Source organism: Suncus etruscus, chromosome X (genome assembly GCF_024139225.1).
Source record: "Suncus etruscus isolate mSunEtr1 chromosome X, mSunEtr1.pri.cur, whole genome shotgun sequence".
NCBI lineage: Eukaryota > Metazoa > Chordata > Mammalia > Eulipotyphla > Soricidae > Suncus > Suncus etruscus.
Window position 1 is genome coordinate 107,634,003 of NC_064868.1, and position 6,000 is coordinate 107,640,002.

The following is a 6,000-nucleotide window of genomic DNA, read 5'->3' on the forward strand; positions in this document are numbered from 1 at the left end:
TTTTTCTGAATCCAAGTAATAAATATAAGTATGACTTTTATTTTCTATCATAAATTCTGATATACTGTTAGGGTCAGGAGTCAAAGGATGAGATCACACATTGGAGTTAAGTTAAAAAAAATTTAGTCCATCTACCAACAGCTCCAAATTGACCTTTCAGGGTTGTTTCTTATAGGAGAACCACACCTAAGGTCACAAATCAGATTTCATAGGGCAGGGATATAGAGAATTTCTCTAGCTTCTGATGATCTTTGAAATGATTGACTATTATCCAGGGTACCTTCCTACTGCTTCTCCTTGTCTTTTACAGATAGGTTAAATGGTATGGCCCTGTAGCTTGGGGCAGGAAAACTTAGGCTCGAAGAAGAGAAACCTAAGAGTTTACAACTTGTGCTGTTTAAAAAATAACATTCCTCCTCCTTCTTCAGAACCTAAGAGAAGCCTGATATGTGGTCTTTACAAAATGGCATCCCTCCTTGTCCAGAACCCAGGGCCCAACAATATCAGGATGTGAAATCTAAAGATAAAAAATGAACACTTTAAAATCTATCAATATAATACACAACATTAACAACAAGAAAAATAAAAATCACATGATCATATCAATAGATGCAGAAAAAGCATTTGATAAGGTCCTACACCCAACAAATGGCCAAAGACACATGAAAAAATGCTCCACATCACTAATCATCAGGGAGATGCAAATTAAAACAACTATGGGGTACCACCTCACACCACAGAAATTGGCACACATCACAAAGAATGAGAATAAGCAGTGTGGAGAGAAAGGAACTCTTATCCACTGCTGGTGGGAATGCCGTCTAGTTCAACCTTTATGGAAAGTGATATGGAGATTCCTCCATAAACTAGAAATCGAGCTCCCATACGATCCAGCTATACCACTTCATGGAATATACCCTCTGAACACAAAAATACAATACAAAAACCCCTTCCTTACACCTATATTCATTGCAGCACTATTTACCATAGCAAGACTCTGAAAACAACCAAGATGCCCTTCAACAGACAAATGGCTAAAGAAACTGTGGTACATATACACAATGGAATATTATGCAGCTGTCAGGAGAGATGAAGTCATGAAATTTTCCTATACAAGGATGTACATGGAATCTATTATGTTGAGTGAAATAAGTCAGAGAGAGAGAGAAAATGTAGAATGGTCTCACTCATCTATGGATTTTAAGAAAAATGAAAGACATTCTTGCAATAATAATTTTCAGACACAAAAGAGATAAGGGCTGGAAGTTGCAGCTCACCTCATGAAGCTCACCACAAACAGGGATGAGTTTTGTTAGAGAAATAATTACATTTTGGACTATCCTAATAATGAGAAAGTATGAGGGTTATAGAAAGCCTGTCTAGAGTACAGTCCGGGGTTGGGTGGAGAGGAGGGAGATTTGGGACATTGGTGATGGGAATGTTGCACTGGTGATGGGTGTTGTTCTTTACATGACTGAAACCCAAACACAATCATGTATGTAATCAAGGTATTTAAATAAAATGTATAAAAATGAACATTTTAATATTTTAACGATGAACTGGTTTAATTCATCTTTAATTTTTAAATATTTTGAGATATTTGAGTATAAGCAAATAGAAAGTTAAAATTTATATATAATAATGAGGTTCATATTTAATAAAATGATATGCTGATATCATGGTTATTATTTTTTAATTTTCATGTTATGTCATGAATAAATTATTTATATGTATGTGTGCTATTTCTTTAGTAATTTATTTCATCTTAAACTGGTTTCAGTTATAATTGTATCTCAATTAACCTAGTTTTTTAAAAGAATGCTTGTGGAATACTTTAGTTCATTATAATTCCAAATCATATTTGGGCTCTATAAAATTTTAGTGTCAATTTTGTTATCTTTTTTTCATTATCTTTTTATTGATTTATGATTTGCTTGCAATATGTGATAATTTAAGTGGTTTAGCTTCACACTGTTTTTAAAACTCACCATTACCACCACTAAAGATTTTATGCTATTATTCGTAGGGGACTTTTCTCCAGTACAAAGGCAGACTGGCGTTTGCTGAATAGAGTCATTGAGGATGACTGAAGTATTGACCAAAATAAGTGAATTCCTGAGAAAATGTGCATTGTGATAAAGAGCACTTCGGCAAAGGATGCCTATGGAAGCAAGATTACTACTTTCAAAGTTGGCAATTTGATATGGAAGAATCAGTTATCTGTATTGATGCAAATCCAAGCAATTCGATCAATATCTATATTTATTTCCCTTATTACATATCACTCTTAAAGCTTTTATATATGCTGGCTTGTATTTACTTCTGGACATTCAGGGTTCTACCATTGGCTTCTACTTAAAAAAAGTTTTTGATGCTAGAGGTTCTTGAGTGTATCTTACTGTTTTCTCCTGGAAAATCTCAACAAGCATTGGCAGTGCCTGTTTCAGCCTCTGTTTTGTTAGAAACAGGCATGGCAATTCTGATAATGGCCAGAGTAGCCGCCAAAGTGGTGATGAACATAGGCAACCATGAATTGCTGACATTTGTTTTCATAGATTTTATACCTTGTATGTGCCACGGTTGCTTGTATATCATGTCCACAGTTTACCATATGTTGCCCATTCTATCTTCTCTTATCTGTGCATTAGTTCCCACTCTGACCATTACAATATTTCCCATGCAAGTGACAGTAGGCAAGGAATTGAGTCTGGAATGTAGGCAGAACAGAGCTTTCAGAGGTGTGTCTGCTAAGATTGTCATCTCACTGTCAAAAAGACCCCTCATCTCATTTCTTCTGCCCTTCTTTTTTTAATCTGATAACCAAGTCTACTTGTAACTAAGTCTTCTGGTAACCTAGAAATTAGTGTTTTCTCTTGTTATTGCTTATCATTCACAGTCAACATATAAGCAAATTAATCCAGTGATTGCTTTTTGCCATTTATGCTTAACAGAATTATCTTATGATCTATCTATTTTTCTGGATTAGAAGTATAATGAAGTCTCTGAGGTGTTTGTCTTATATCTGGCCAAACTGGGTTTCACCTCAAATACCCCTTCAAAATACTCCAAACACGGGGCCTCAGGCAATGGGACAAGCAGTAAGGTAACTGCTTTGGGTGTGCTAGATTAGGACAGACCCCGATCTCCAGGCATCCCATATGATCCCCCAAACCAGGAGCAATTTCTGAGTGCATAGCCAGGAGTAACAACTGAGCGTCACCAGGTGTGGCAGAAAAACTAAAAAAAAAAAAAAATACTCCAAACTTTCCAGGTGTGATTCCTTAGCATATGAGTACCCCTAGGCACTGGCTGTGGTAAAAAATAAATAAATAAATAAATAAATAAATATTAGATTAATCAATTTATATCCCAAAGATACAATTTTAAGGTTTTAATAGCAAAGAATTTCTACTGCATAAAGAGATGACATCTTTTATTAATTTATTTCTATGAAACACTATTTTATAGTATGTACTAACATTTCTGGTTAGTCAGTGGGTAATATTCTACTACACAAATATACTAAATTATTTTTGCATTGAGAGTAAAATAAATATCTCATTAAAATATTTAAAATGACATCATACTATCAACATGGCTTAGTAATTCACATATATTTTTGTTATTTATTATTAATTGGTTTAACCTTGGTTATCATATCATATTGAACACCAATGAATGGATTAATATCTGTTCATCACAGTGTGATGAAGAAATTTTTTATCTTTTTGGGCCTGAGTGATAGCACAGCAGAAAGGCTTTTGCCTTCCACGTGGTCAACAGAGGATGGACTCTGGTTCGAATTCCAGCATCCTATATGATCCCTTGAGCCTGACAGGAGCAACTTCTGAGCTGAGAGCATGAGTAACTCCTGAGTGGCAACTGGTGTGAACAAAAAATATATTATCTTCTTAATAAATTTTCAATTGAATCATCATAAAATAAATAGTTACAAAGTTGTTCTTGATTGAGATTTAGTCATATTATGTCCAATACCCAATTCTTCACCAGTGAACATCACTCCTTCCATTTCCCAAATTTCCTTCCCCACTGTAATAATCCCCACCCACCCCCACCTGCCTCTTGTGCTCTCTCACTCTCTCTCACTCTTCCTTTTAGACTCTGGATTGCAATATTTTTACTAAAGAAGTATCATGCATATATTTTTATTTATTTTTATTAATGTCTTTATACAATTTGATTACCAGCATAATTGTAGTTGGATTTCAGTCATATAAAGAACACCCCCCTTCACCAATGTGACATTCCTATCACCAATACCCAAAATCTCCCACCTCCCTCCCTAACCCCTCCTATATTTGAGACAGGCTTTCTACTTCCCTCATTCATTCATATTGTCATGTTAGTTGTCAGTGTAGTTATTTCTCTAACTGCATTCACCACTCTTTGTGGTGAGCTTCATATTGTGAGCAGGACCTTCCAGCCCTCATCTCTATTGTCTCTGGGAATTATTATAAAAATGTCTTATTTTTCTTAAAATCCATAGATGAGTGAGACCATTCTGCATTTTTCTCTCTCCCTCTGACTTATTTCACTCAGCATAATAGATTCCATGTACTTCCATGTATAGGAAAATTTCATGATTTCATCTCCTGACAGCTACATAATATTCCATTGTGTATATGTACCATGGTTTCTTTAGCCATTCATCTGTATATATCTTTATTTTCTTTCAGCACACAGATTTTGTCTAAATTGATCATTCTCAATTATCATTGTCATAGTAGTCCCTTCTCTGTCTCAACTCTATTCCCCCACTCTTTCTGGCAAGTTTCCTAGTATTAATCAGTCTTCTTAGCCCTGGTTGTTAAATATGAAGACATACAAGAACTAAATTGTTTAACTAGGGAGTTGATAGTACAAGAAGGGAAATAAAAGGTGATCTAAAGGCTCTTAACCAGCAGGGAATGGATATTATTTCCATAATAATTTTTAATCCAACAATAGAGAGAGATCATTCATATTTATCCCCCAACTCACTTCACTCATCAAAATACTTTCAATACATCAATGTATAAAGAAATTTCATGACTTCATTTTTCCTAGTAACTGATAGCATTCCCTTGGTGGGATTGGACCTGAAATATTGTATGTCTTAAACTTAACTATGAATAAATTTGCAAGTGAGATGTTTTAAATAAAGATAAATCTTAGTTCATCTAATATTGGGGTAAATAATTCTATGTCTCTGACATAATTTCCAAATATTTTATAGAAAAGTGTCTCATAATTATTAAAAATACCAATGTTTGAGCATTTTATTTTATGTACTTTAGCTGATGCAATACTGGTACAATTAATTCTCAACAAAGACTTAGTGTTATGTAAAGGGGTATAATCATATTAATAATATAATCAAATATAATATTTGATTACGAATTAAATATATAAATAAATAATATTTGATTACTAAACAAATCATACTTGATAATTAAATAATCATATAATAGACAATAGAAACGCACCTTTTTCATACAACAGAGATTCCAACATCAGCTGAAAATATTATTTTAGAGGTCTTTAATATTTTTGGCATTTAAATGTCTCTGGGATGGTGATGATTATGTTGGAGATGATGCTTATTATTTGATAGTAATGGTTAAAAATTAAAAGTGAAAAAGTAATTCTTAGTGCTCCTACTGGACCATCAGTGTTATATAATGTAGAAGTGTTGCATATCCTCATATGTGGCCACATGCTTCAGGAACTCCACCCAGGATATATAGAACTCGGATGGTTCTAATCCACCCCCTGTGGAATGTGGGCGCACTTGCCAGGGATTCAGCAGTGTGAACTCTGTCTGCACTCTTCCTGAGGATGTTCAAAAGTTTATAACCCCCAGACCAGACAGACTAACTATGTGTTTGGTGGCTTGGCTAGCTTTATTTTTCCAAGATAGTCATGAATCTTTCAAGAGAGGTTACTGTTTACATGGAAGCATATGTAGGATGTCTAGAGTACTTTTCTTGAAAGACCCTG